The following is a 15,052-nucleotide window of genomic DNA, read 5'->3' as shown; positions in this document are numbered from 1 at the left end:
AACCCATCTTTAGAAAAAAAGAACCAATAATTTGTCAAAAGGACCTGTGATTCAGTGGGTTTCAGACAATGGCTTAGCTAATAACCCCTTTCCTAATCATCTAGGTGGTATCTGGATTCCCACACTTTTAGTAATGTCATTAAATTATCCTCCGAGAAATGTTTCCCTGTGATCATTACTGGGTTCTGCTTTGGTTATGACTAAATCTTCTAGAATAATTTCATTCTGCCCCTGCTTTTTTTAAACCATCATAAAATGGATAACCTAATAGAATGACTTTCAAAGCCTCTATTAAGGTAAAAAAAAATGGATGATTATTTTTATTTTAAGAGTAAAATATAAAATTATTAGACATAAGGCATAGGTATAAAATAAAAAATTCAAAACCTGATTAGGGGCAGTCAAGATTCTTTGGTTCTTCAATGCTGGACTAAGTAAATATGAACTAATTTCATTTAGGTTCAACCTTAAAAAATTAATAAATCTCTGTGGAATAAATCCTCAAAAAATTCCTAAATCTCTGTGTCTATGACATTTATGTCCCTATATGGTGTATTGCTTGGGATAAATAATTTTATAAATAGAAACATGATGGACTATGTATTTTTAAAAATAGTGGTGTTTTAAAGTTTGAAAAATCTTTTTTGTTAAATATGATATTAATATTCAAAATATAGTTAAGTGTTATTATCTGTATATCATTGATATTTAAATTTTCTATATAAATTGATCTTTGTGACTATTTGTCTTGTTTTTCTTTGCATTAATATTGGCTCCATTCTGATAGTCCAAGATAGCGAGTGTTGTGATAATGTATTATCAGTTAATTTCTATTGTGGAAGAGTTCTTTGGCTAATATAATCTTAAACAACTAATGTCAGCTTTATCATGCAGGAAAACAAGTTATTGCCTTTAAATAGATGTGTTTTTCTCGGTAGGATGACACACTTTTTAAAACTTGCACAGCTCTTTAGTACTAAAATGATGACATTTGTTATTTAGCCTAAAAAACTGGAAGGACAACTATTAATTAAAATAACAAAATCCTTGTCTTTACTAAAGATGAAAAGCTTCTACTAGGATTGTATGTTGTTAGAAAGGAACTTTCCCAAGATTAATGAATGTTATCTTTCTAAATTGTTATTGAGGGCAGATTGAACTCGAGCTGGGTGGTTAACGTAACCCATTGTTGTCTGGAAAATCCAGCATACTGGCTGAGTTGGGTGGACGGGGTAGATGGTGCTGCATTGCCTAATGATACATATTTACAATTGATGACCTTGGTCTATTCTGAATATCATCAAATTAAATTTAGTACACCATAAACTCTCAGTCTTCTGAGATTTTCTATTGCATTGTGCAGGGTCTTAGGCAGCTAACCTCACTCTGAGCCAGAAAGTTGTCAAGGGTAAGCACAGAAAAATTTGGGAATTATATTACAGAACCAAAATATAATCAATGTAGAAATTATCCTGATGATGAATAGTTTCAGCTAGATATATATTCCTGAAATCTGAAGGTAGTTGGAAGAAGATTTCCGTCATTTCTCCCAATTATTTGAATATTCTAAAGAAAAACAGTTGAAACTGCTTTTTACAAGTTAAAGTGGTAAAGATCAGGCTATGCTTTCCTACCAGGCAGGTAGCTTCTAACTCTCTGTGTCATTGGAGACAAAGTTATCTCTGGGCAGGAGAAGTAGTAATGTCACATTGTAGTGTGGATACTGTCTATGTATTTCTCCCATTCAGCTATGTCCAACTAATTGATTTTGCCATCCTATGTCAGTCATCCAGTAGGTGTTCTCCCTGGGAAATGAGGGAAATGAATTCCATCATTCAGGGGATAAAAAGGTGATACAGACCCAAAGCAGTGTCGGTCTGTATGGATTAATGTGTGGAAACCTTAAACTGAAGAACCTGAAGAGGAGGAAATCCTGAACCAGATATTGTCACTGTACCTTCATTATTTTGTTTTAGTTCAATTATCAGACCATCAGACACCCTTCATTCAACTAAAAGTACAAAAACATACGTCAGTGCCAAGTACATATGACTGTTGGATTATGTACTACTGAAATTTTCCGGATCTTTGCTGTGTTCCAATAACATAAATGATGAAGAAACAACAATGGCTTATAAGTTAGTCCTTTCAAAATGTTATCTCTGTGTTTTTTTCCCCCTTCAGTTAGCCTGAAAAATCAAATAAGAGGCTTACAGAGAACCATTGTGAAGTAGACCAACATTCTGTGAGTCAAAAATCAAATTTGAATTTTAGTATTGCTTATAATAAAATAATTTTCTTACATATGAGTTTTAATTTTTTGGGAACTTTTAATTACATATTAAGGTAGGCATGAGAATATATATATAATCTCCTCTACTTTTCAGTGAGAAAGCTGAGGTGCAGAAGGCTCTCAGGGACTTCATTCATTCATTCATTCATTCATTCATATAACAAGTAGTTATTGTGCAGCTTCTGCAGTCCACAACTTTGCTAAGCATAGAGAACTTAATGTTAACAAGACAGACGTAATCTCTGGGTTCATGGAATTCCTGTTTTCCCCCACTATTAAAAAGGTACCAGAATTGTGATAGTATTCAGGTCTTTTAAATCTTAATCAAGTAATTTTTCTAAAGCACCAAGCTGCCGAACCACAGAGGACAGAGACATAGTACAACTTCAAAGATAATTAACAGATAAAATAATAAATGCTAAAAATGAGTGTTTTCATAAGTTGCCAGAGTTGAAAAATGAATCTGAACTCAATGAAGGTAATAGGTTTTGTAACTTTAACAATTACTTTATTAGTAACTTGCGCAGTAAATAAAGAGAATAAGCAAGCTCTCGGTAAAATATCCTTTGACATAGGGTGTTTACTTTTAACTTCTACGAAACTCTGCTAAAGTGCCCCTTTCTGTTAAGTAGTGTACATTACTTAATATTAATCATTAGATGTCCACTATGACAATATGTTCTAACCTAATGGCTCTAGCTTGATTATATGAGTCTAACTTTATTATATTTAAGACTTGTATGTGAATGTGAATTATGACTATAAAATATTTCCAAGAGCAGTTTTTCATGAGTAGAGGTATTAAGAAAAATAAAATAGTGAATACCTATTCTTTTTACAAAAGGGTCCAGGAGTTTCAGAGTAGATGAGAGAGGCCAGCCCACAGAACTAAGCTTGGGCTACAAACCAGCAACTGCCTGTGATTCCCTTAGTGTGGTCTCCCGAGCACGCGATAAGAGGCACATCCTCTCAAATGCGACCCATCCTGGCCTGGGAATAATCACCCCTTGCCTTCTCTGAAAGTCACTTTCTTTGTCCCCTGGCCTGAAATGTTTTTATTTTTTCTATTGAAACTTTATAGTGTTTATTTCTGCCCTTTGCTCTTGTCAGTTTGAGACCCCACCACTTTCATGATCATCGTTTCTGTCTCTTCTTTCCAAGCCTGTAATCAGAGTTTGGCCCCACCCAGGTTTCTGTACTATAACCTTCCAGAAACAACTCCATTTTAATCAAAATCTTATAGGAACTTGATTTAAGATTAGTGTTTTTGGCTGATTTCTGGCTTTCTCTTTGTCAGACATCTAGCCAAGCCCACGCTGTGGTCCTGCCACTCGCTTGAGAATGCCCCAGTCAAGAGGACTAGTACCCCAGGTGAGCCCACCTTAGTTCCCCCTCAGAATTTTGTTGATTGTCTTTTGTTTTTCATTCTGTTACATTAAAGGTTTATTTCTTTAACAAGATTTTATCTTTTCTAACAGCAATGGCATTTTATTGTTCAAAATTTTTTTCTATCTTTTTTTCCTTTCTCCATCCCCTCTTCCTTTCTCCTTGCCTTCTTCCATCTACAAGTACTTATTTACTCTTTTATTCTCTTTCACCTGCTACACTATTATTTTTTCCTTTTCTTCTACCTAACCTGGTTTACAAAGCCCTTAATGATCTGCCTCTTGCTTTGTTTTCCCACTTCATTGCTTTTCAATCAGGTCCCTATTCATGAAGCTCTATGACTGGAATGCTCTCTGATCACTAAGGGGCTGATGCCTCCTTGACATTCAATTTAGGAATCATCCCACAAAAGGGCATTCCCAGATCACCCAAACTAAAACAGCAACTTCTATGCATATAATCCTGTTTCGATTGTCTTCGAACTTGTGTAACTTTCTCATGATTGATGTAATTGTTTACTTATTTGGTTAGTATTAATCATCTGTTTTTATTTTTTACATGATAACACTAGAATATAAGAGTATAACTTCATTAGTACAAAATCTTTGTTTTGTTTACTTCTTTGTCCCCAGTGCCTGGCCCATAATCAGCATTCAAATATTTGTTGAATAATTATATGATACCTGTTCTTACTTGGTAATTCCAAAAACACTTTTACATATGAGATTAAATGTTACCTGCAACATGGACAAATACTGAAAATCATTGAAGTGCTTGAGATATTACATTGTTTAATATAAGTACTCTTATTTCTAGAAATGTACTCTATTATACAGATATATTGTTAATGCTATATTTTTATATTACAAAAATTATATATCTAGCTTGATTTAATGTCTATGATAGAATCTGTGACCTTGTTACTGGTAGGAGGGTGTGGTCATTTGTAATTATGTGTTTCTCTATTTGTAATGTCTTAATCTACAGCTTAGCAGTTTTAGAAACTGCTTTTTTTTTTTTTTCTGATGCTATTTGAAAAGTGAAGGGGGAACTGATATTTGTTGCTTGGAAAATAAGGCCAAATGTCCAAGCTGATCATTGTGTCAAGGACAGAAATGGAAGCTAGATGGGCAGACAGAAAAACCAGAAGAAGGAAAAAATCGGTTTTAAGTTTATGAAAGATGATGTTATAAAAGGGAACCGCATGCTGAAGATCATTCAATATAATACGCTCAGCTTATGGAAACAAATATAGGTAAAGGGCTGTTAGACCTCACTCTGTCATCCTGCTCCACTCGGGGAATAATTGTCTCCATTACTAGTGTTGGTCAGTTGGTCATCCACCTTCCCCTCACCCTGACCTCTGGAGTTAGTGAAGAAAAAAAAGTCATCTTTTGTTTCTAGCTCTCCTTTTTCAGAACTCCATCTGAGTCTCTGTAGTGGAGGCTGTGATTCTCCAACCAGATCCCACTCAGGAATGGACTTAGTACCCCAGCTGCTGGGAGTGCTGCCATCAGACAGCCTCAACAGGATTTGCCTCCCTTGTCTTGCCTAAGGCCATTCCTCCTTTGCAGGACAAGGAACACCCTCCCTTAATTCACTAAAGGTCAGGCCTCTCACCATCCCAACTCCAGAAACTCCCAGGAGCTTGAATGAAGCCTTTGTTAACTGCACAGCACCTGGAGTTCTCCCTTTGCCTGTTCCTGCTTCCTTTCCCTCCATTCCATGGTGTTAATTCCAAAGTCTCTTAACAAACTTTCTGCATGTTAATCCTCACCTCAGTTGACTTTGTGGAGATCTTAACCTGAGATAGTCACCGAGCCTTCAGTCAAGAAAATATTATCTCTGGGTGATGTTATAAAGATTTCATCATGGACCATCAAGTGTTAATTATTCCTCATCAGTTAGGTAGCTCTGAATCAGTATGGAGAATGAGTTATTTCTGAGAAATAATGTCTTAACTTGCTAGTCTCATTTATAAAATTAATGCTGTCTTAGTGTTTTGGGCCATAGTCTAACATCCAAACTTAAGCTTCTCATTAGACTTGTTATTATATATTCTAGCAATTTGATGTATATTGAATAAGATCCTACATAATTTAATATGATGGGCAGAACATGCTTAGACAGAAAACCATAAAGCCCTACCTCCAGAGTCCATGGTAGGAGATTTTTGTAGGTTATTCTTTCTATAGAATGGTTTATAAAGTTTGTCCTCTACCATGTCATTTGAGAGCATTTTTAAGAGAGAGGGAAGAGAGAGAGAGAGACAGACAGACAGACAGACAGACAGACAGAGAGAAAGAGAGAGAGAAGAGAAGAGAAGAGAAGAGAAGAGAAGAGAAGAGAAGAGAAGAGAAGAGAAGACCATACCAGTGTAGGAAGCACCTGGCATTTTTGCAGAGCATGTGCCAGGAGGGTTAGGTCTGCAGGCATTTGTGGAATACCAGAAGACCCAGTTAGGAGCAGGGTAAACCAGGCCTATGGAAATTTAATTTTCAAAAACATCATAAAAACTCCCAGTGTATTGCATTCATTTGTTACCTAGTCTTTTTAAACTCATCTTTATCTCAAAGAAGAGCTGTATAGGGTCAACATCAAGAACATGAACTCTGCAGTCATTTTGCCTGGCTCTAACCCTATTTGCCAGCTGTAAGCTCTTGAACTGTGGGCAAATTTTAAATTTCTCTGAGGCTCAGTTTACCTTTCTGCAATGGAAATACCTCAAGGGTTGTTGATTTAATTAATGGTCTGAACATATAGAAAGCACCCAATGTTAGTTACATTAAGTGTTAGACTATAGGTACCTTGTGCATCTCAGGGTCTGACACGAGATTGGTATTGAATATTTGTGAAATGAATGAAAGAATAAAGCATAATGCACAGAAATACCTATTCTTACAAAGGCCAACATGGTGAATTGAATGGCGGTTTGTGTTAAAGAAAAGTGAAAAGCAAAGAGCCAGTATAGTATTAGAAATAGAAGATCCGTAGAGCCCTAGGGTAGAGGTAGGTCCCTGAACCAAAACTAAATAAAGATATAAATTATCAATCAATTCATCCTTTAATTAAAAATACCCTTCAAAATTTCCAAAAATCAATTTCAGTATTTTATTAGGAAGAATTCATTGGATTCCACCAACCCCGCTTTTCCTCAGATTTTATCCTTTCCTTTTCAGTTAGTTGTGTGCTAGTAAACAAGATCTCTGACAAAAAGCAAACAAACAAAAATGTTTATTTGTACTATCTCCCAATTTCCATACTGTAAATATTACCACCAAGGCCCACGTCCAATTACCAACTTTTTAACAACTAGCTTTTAAAATTTCTAAATATTTAAAGGTGGAATCTTAAGATACAGCTCCAAAATTAACACCTTTATATAATGGATAATGGTTGAATCGTATAATTTGGTTGCCCTGGTCAAAAGTATTTTATATGATGTATTTCAACTAATGTAATAAATCAACTGTCAGTTTATTCTGAGATTGTAGGTATTTTGAGATAAGTAAAACTAACATTTGTTTAGTGCCATGTATCGTGTTCTTGGTTATGTTCTCTAAATACATTTTTTTCAATAGATTCTCATAAGAATCTTCAAAGAATCAGTATCATCATTATACTTGTAAAGAAACTAAGACTCAAATAGGTGAAGTAATTTGCCCAAGGTGGCATAGTTTTTTAGTGATGGAGCTCAGATTGGAACACAGGTCTTTCTCCAAAGTAAATGCTTATTTCAGCACCATTCTCTATGTTTGCATGGGACCAATAATTGGATAATTTCTTCCGATGTACTTTTGAGATATATTAAATCAGTGTCATAATTTCTTGATAAAAACTTGTTTCTTATCATTTGTTTCCAAATCTCAGAGGTCTTGAGTTATATAATCTCTGACATATATTCTGATATAATCAGCATCTCCCTAATTCTGAATTTTGAAAAGCTTGCCTTAGATTGCTTGGGAATTTTCAAAGACAGAGATGCCAAGCCAGACAATTTATTTCCGCTTTTTTTAGTAGCCTTAAAGAAACTCATTTTGATATGGGGAAATGTGTCCAAGATTGTTCCAGCTACAGCTTAAGTGTCCTCAGCTGAGATTACCAACCAAGAAGGTCACCTAATAACTGCTTATTGTTCAGTCACATTTGAATAAGAGATGTTTTTTTCCCTCTGTTCCTTTTCCAAGAAGGTCTTCCACCTGCAGAAACAATCACAGCATCAGAAGCCAAGAACTAATAAGCCAATGTCACAGCCAACTTCTGTTAGGGCTGCTTTCAGAAATGTACAAACTGTGGAAACACCAATATTGTGTCTTCATTAAAGTGTCTACTTCATTGGATATTTTAGACTCAATAGCCAAAAACATTTATAAATTAACAGTCAATTTCCGTTTTGTCAAGTAAGAATCCCATGTAATTTTTGACAAATGGTAATGTTATAAAAGATTCTTCTTTCCTTCTGAAATTGTTCATGACTACATGAGATGCCTCATCACATTTCTACATGTATGTATGTGTTATTATCTTCCAAAGCATATTCTTGCCTTTGCATTCTCTTTTTCCATGTATGCATATATATACCAAACATGTAAAAGTTTATTTGCAAACTTCTGTAACATCACATTCAACACCAATTTATGAATGATGATGCTAATTAGAAAAATAATGTTTACTAACATGTACCATGTACAAGATATCATATTAAGTTCTTTATTTATATAAATCAATTCAATTGTTTTAATCCTTTCACAAACTTGACATTGTAGATACTGATATTCTCATTTTATAGGTCAATAACATATGGATCACTGGTTCAGGAATCTCTGCATAGGTATGTGATTAAAGAGTGCCAGAGCCAGCATCTGAACCAAGGTCTGTACAACTCCAAAATCTATTGCAGACCTATTACATAACCATAATATTTGCTTTTTCATGTACATGCACATTAAAAAAAATTCTACTTAGCAAAATGAATGGTGTTTTGCCATGGGTCTAATGGGCATGAACCTACATTTCTACAAGTGTGTTCTTTTGTGTGTCCTGTTGTAACATCCATATATAGCAGTTGAAAAAATTTAATGTTTATTGATAATTTACTATTAAAATATTCCTTTCTGATGTCATACCTGCTTCACATTATTGAGAAAAATATCAATTTCTTATGCTGTCATTTATTGGGCAAAGATTTTTTTTAAATAGTAACTTGAGGTAAATTTATTGAAAATGCCACAAAGTAAGTGCTAACCCTGAAGGTATGAATGGATGAAAAAGTATTATTGAGAACGAGAGACGAAATTGGCAGTTAGTCTCTGTGAAGGAGATGAAAGTAGTCCATGAGTAAACACTGTGCAATGTTTGCAAAATGTCTGAGGACGGGTTACCCCGTCTAAGCCCAGACTTTGAGTAAGTGTCAGGTTGGGTGGAAATGACTCTCTTAAAAACCAACGGGAATAAAACAATTTGTGGGAAATCATTTGAAGCAGCATGACCTGTCTGAGTGCAAAGCCCACAGAACCAACCACAGGGGCCCTCTTTCTTAACTAATTAGCCATCCTGATTTCTCAGGAAGATAAAATTCACTGAGCAGTCATGTTAATTATTTGCTCCAGTGAAGCGTGCTCATAGGGTTTTCTTGTTGAAAAAGCAATTTGCATGCTTGGGCTCTTCACAGAAATTCTAGGCCAAGGTTGTCACTGAAAGCTGAAATAAATACAATCTCTATTCTAAGTAGATTTTTCAGAGACACTTTTAATACTTCTGTATAAAAATATGTCTGTAAAATAATGCAGAATCATTTTATGTTGAATGATAGAATGAAGTTCCTAGTTCTGTATTTCATGGGTACTTCAGAGAACTAACTTAGATTTAATAGGCAGATGAGCCTTCAGATAAAAATTCTGTTGGCACAAATGGATACAATTTGAGTCCAGAAAGGAATCATTGTGAAAACCTATCCTGGGGCTAAATGTGGGCATTTAACAAAAATGTCTTTTAGAAATTTCTGGCGGTTCAATTGTGATATTAGGAAATTCTTGGTATAAGTTGCTAGAAAACAAATGCATTGCTCTTTCCCTTTAATTGTTAAAAACATCGAAGAATTCAAGGACGTGATGTACCCAGTGACAGTGTTGGTTAGGGCAAGGGAGATGGTAACATGATTTCTGAATATGTACCCACCGCAAAGTACCAGGCCCAAAGTAGATCCTAAACTTTGGTAAAAACAACAGCTGTTTGTAAAGTACAATTTCAGCAAAATTTATGAGTCCCAAGCTATCATCTATATAAGTGAGAAAACCTGAAGTTTATAACTTATCGATGCTCTTTGGATAAAAACTTTGTGAAGAGAATTCCTAACAAAACACAGGGTAAGGTGATTTATTAGGGTATCGACTTCCATAATTGCAGGAGTGTGACAAATTTATTCACCATTACATTTATTGCATAAATGGTATTGTTGACAGCATGGCTTCATCATCAAAAAGTTTGGAGTTTGAATCCCCTTTCAGGCACTTACCAGTCATATAACTTTTTTGAATCTCTTTCTGTCTCTGTAAAATGGGAAAAAATGCATGCTTATCTCCAGGGTAGCTACAGAAAGTAAATGCTTCTACAGGAGAAAATGCATTGCTCACCCCAGTAATGATTCTTAATAACCCACTTTAAGAGAAACTTGACACATCAGGTTTTCTAGGGAGAAGTCTCTAAGAGATAAATGTAGTTTTAAAAAGCTTTCCAAACTGATTTCCATATATGTGACCCTCCACTTTAATTTAAAATAACTGGGTTGCATTAAAGAAGAGTTACTTAGAAAAAATGTTAGATTTATCAGTAAAGAATAAAAAGCTAATGCCCATATGCCTATCCCTTGCTGTCCTACATTTTTTTTCAAACATTTTCTGGCTTATTGATGAGTTTAATATTCATGATGTATTCTTTTTGCTAATCTTGGTATCCCCTATTAAAATGCAGATAAGTTGTTCCTTCAACCTCAATTGCTAGTACTTCAATGAGTACTAGCAATGGTCCAGAGTAATGGCACTCAGAGCACTAACATTCTAATAAATGAGGATGACATATAAACAAATGAGTCTGATACTCTTCGATGAGGACAGAATAATGGTAGGGCCCTGTACATGTGGATCAGGGCTGGGGCAGGCTGATAAAACTTTATAGGGCAGAGAACCCCTAGGCTGGGCCCTGAAAGAAGAGTAAGAATTCACCAGGCAGACATAGTTGGAGTGAAAATTCCAAGCAAAATGTACATCATGTACAAATGCCTAGGGCATGACATAGCTTGATACTTTGGGGGTATAATTACTGATTTAAGTTAATTGGAATATAGGATTCCTGTGGGAGGTGATGAGAGATGAGGTATGACAGGTTCTCAGAGGCTACATCATAGAGGATTTTTCTAAGACAAATAAATGTGCTTGGATTTTATCCTGTTGGCAACTGGCATCTATCAATTAAGCAAGGGATACACATACAGTCATCAGTAATGTCTAGCATATATTTCCATTCCTCCTCCTGGTCACGTATAAAGTTCTGCTTTCCAGCCCTTGAACTTAGTGACTTGCTTTGGGCAATTAAATATGAGTAAGAAATGGTGTGTGTCACCTGTGGCTGGAAGCTTTCAGAGAATTCACCCACCACTGTCTCTTTCTGTTGTGGCCACTGGCAATGCTCCAGATGTTACCTTTTCCATCGATACGGATTCCTTGATTTTGGACCCCTCAGAGAGGACAATATGGAACAGAACTTCAAAATGACCCACAGTGAATATGTAATGTAAAGAGAAGTAAATCTTGTAGTTTCAAGCCACTGAGGTTTGGTGGTTGTTACTGCAGAATAATTTAGCTTGCCCTGATTATGGCCCTGTCATATTATTACCTTGCCAAACACTTTCATATTAAAATGTAGATTACTCAAATGTATTTTCCCCATAATCCTAAGGGTTTTTTTCCTAGGATTTTCCCATTCCTCTAATTTTCCAGTGGGGGCAATAAGCTGCACTGGCATTAGGCCATTCTAGCTCTGTGATAATGTTACCTAAGTGACTTCGAGTGAGCTACAGAAACTGTACACCCTGGTGAGATGAGACTAATAACATCTGCTTTGTGGGACTACTGCGAGAATTAAAATACATTCTTGGAACTACTTTATCATTGTCTGACATATAATGGATACTCAAGGCAGTTTGATTGTGATGTAACAATCACATTAATAATAAAGCTGTGACCATCATTATTATTAACATTGCTAATATTTTCACTTTATTTATCTCAATCTCTCAACTTCTGGTGCTTAAGTTCCATAACAGGTAATCAACACAGTGACCAGTCACAGTCTTCCTTTGAATTTCAAGTTCTGTAACTCTGTAATTGATGTCTCAGCACTTTGTTGAACTCCGCTGATCTAATGATAGTCTTAATGCTACCAGTTCTTTATGATTTCTAATTACAAATTCACTTTTCCAACACTGTCAGCTATTTGATGGTTCATATGCATGAATACATACTTACACGTATTTTGTCAAATTTTACTTTAGGATTCAAAATCCTCAGTATCCGTAAACTATGCAGAGAGCCCGTCAACACTACACATTGGATGAGTCTATTTGTATGTAGATGGAGTGATGATAGAATAAATATCATTGGATTGTCTGGATAAGAATGAGCTACAAGTAACAAGCCAAAAGATCCCTAAATGAAATGATGCTCAAGCACGATGTGTGTGTACATATGTGTGTGTGTGACAGAGAGGGGAGAGAGAGAATATGGTTAGTGATGTGGTACTGTTGCAGAATTAAGTTTTTCTTCCTCTCTTTGTTTTTGGACAAATTGTTAACATAGAATTAGTAAAATTAAAGAAAATTAATATAATATAAAATCAGAGACTTGAACACGTGAGTCTGAATCTCATTACCTTAGGGTTTTTCACTTAAACGATTCTGTGGCTAACTAAACAAACTAAAATTTTATCTTTAGTGCCAGAGACAACTGATTATATGTAGCTTCTTAGAATGTTGTTCTAAGATAGATCTGTAAGGCTAAATCAATTAGTAATGTCTTCAATGGGCACAGGATGGGCCCCCTGAGGTGATAAAACTCAGCCAGGAAGCAGGTTAGGTGGCTACCTGTGCACGCAGCATCTGCTTGTGCATCACCACATGGGAGCACTCTCTCCACAAGACAAACAAATGTAGTGTTTTGTTTTTTTCTTCAGTGTAATTCTTGTTTTCTAATAGGAAATATAAATTGCGAATTATCATGGTACATTCTAAATTTTCCAGAAATGCTGGACCCATGACATATAAAATACATTCCATACAACTATAAGTAACTCAAACTTAATTTCAGCCATCTGGATATGTTGAAGGATCTTCAAGGCTACAGATACTAACTGGGGCTTAAGGACAAATTATGCTGGAAGGGTTTATGGTTAAGGTGCTCTTTGGAATCATGAATGCGGATGCATATCTGTTACTCTTTGTAAATAAAATATGGAAGTGTAAAAATTAACAAACATCAAGTTGCCTCTGTTAGAAGAGCTCTCTAAGTGTTGGAAGTCTAAGTATGAAATCTAGTTTGTGATGCATAGGTGCTATTTGTTTGGTTCTTCTGTTTATTAAATAATGCCAGTATACAAGGGTGTGCAAAAGTAGGCCTACCGTTGTTCATATGGAAAATAATGTAATAATTAAAAAAGAATAATACAAGAATAAACTGTGTTTCACATATGCACAACTGTAAACCTACTTCCCCCCACCCCTGTGTATGACCATTTGAAAGTAAGGCAACATAGTGGTATCCCTTGTGGGATCAGTTAAAATCTGGAGATGATTTTTTTTTTAATGGGGCAGGCTTTCAGAATATTAAATGCTAGAAGAAACTCAGTGCCAACTCATAAGCTTTCAGAATGATCCCTTAAGCCCTGTGACAATATTAAGAAGTATATCCTGCTTCCGTAAGAATTCCACTTAGAAGGGCATAGGTTAAGGTCATTTATGGCAATAAAGAACAAACTCACCCAAAGTGTATACCAGGAACAGAAGTTTATTTAGTACAAGGAAAATAAACTGATGGCAGAAATCAATGAAGACATTCACAAGCAAGAACAGAGACATGCTGTTTGCCAACCAGAGAAAACACAAAAGAAACAAAGACAAATGGAAATGTCAATAGAACTCAATTCATCCCAAATGAAGGCTGCGGCTTATTCAAAGTGTCTTATGGACAATGCTGATATTTGGTGCACTGAAGTTTAAATGGAAAGACGAGAGGCCAGTCACCTGTGTGCATACCTAAAAGCATGATTAAACATTATTTTTATCAGCTGTTTATGTGGCTCAGCCATTTCAAGGGGCAGATTTTTTTTTTTTATCCATGAGTTCTGCTTATCACCTGCTCATTGAGGTCAGATTTTCCTCCCAAAGAAGGCAATTCTATTTTTAATTCTAGATTTTGAACTCCATTCTGTTGGTGTTAAAAAAAACTAATATTTTTCCTCCAACCTTCTAAGCTCTTCTAATAACCAAATTAACAGAAACAGATTAATGGGAGAAAATTAAAGATTAATACAAGCTCATGGGTTATTCACATAGTCATGAAAATTCCATAAAGATTCTAAAGACAGTGAGGTAATCTTAGGTATATAAGACATTTTTGGACAAAGGGGAAAAAGAGGAGGATGGGATATTAGATTTCAGGAGTGAGAATGGCTGATTAGCCTGCAGTTGAGGGGGAGCAGAGCACATGTGGCAGGAGAATTATTAGCAGGCAACTCAGAAACACTTGGATGCAGGGATTATCTCGCTAACAGGCTTGGAATCTTTCTGATAGAGTGAAGATACTGTGGTTAAGCCAAGGCTCCCTTCCTAAAGCAGGCTTTCTGTTGGAATCTTTCAGGAAAGAAGCGGGGAGGGAGGATCAAAGGTTCTGTCTGAGTCTTATTTTTTAAACAGCTTAAAATCAATATCCCACAAAAGCAGATTTAGAGTGGCAAAACTTTGGTTTCCTTCGGTTCAAATGCAGTCTCTTTTAGTGTTTTGAGCTCTGTTTAAATGCCGCCTCTTGTAAGCAGTGCTTGACCACTTACCTGAATGCATAAGTACTAAGGACTTAGAATCTTTCTCAGAAGGTCAGAAATGGAAGTGCAGGGTAGCCCCATGAAGGGGAAGTAGTTGGAAAATGTCACTTACACTGTTAAGCTATCTTTTCAAGATCAGGTTTAGATAGGAATAGAACAGGAAGTGAGTGAACATATTGTGGGGTAGAAGGAACAGGTTTATGAGCCTGGGGGCACTACAGATATTTGCTAATTTTACATTAATTCCTGCAGGTGGTACTAATAAAAACTGTCCTTTGTGTATTG

This window comes from Desmodus rotundus, chromosome 4 (genome assembly GCF_022682495.2).
Source record: "Desmodus rotundus isolate HL8 chromosome 4, HLdesRot8A.1, whole genome shotgun sequence".
Taxonomy (NCBI): domain Eukaryota; kingdom Metazoa; phylum Chordata; class Mammalia; order Chiroptera; family Phyllostomidae; genus Desmodus; species Desmodus rotundus.
The sequence above is the reverse complement of the archived record's forward strand: the minus strand, read 5'-3'. Positions refer to the sequence as shown.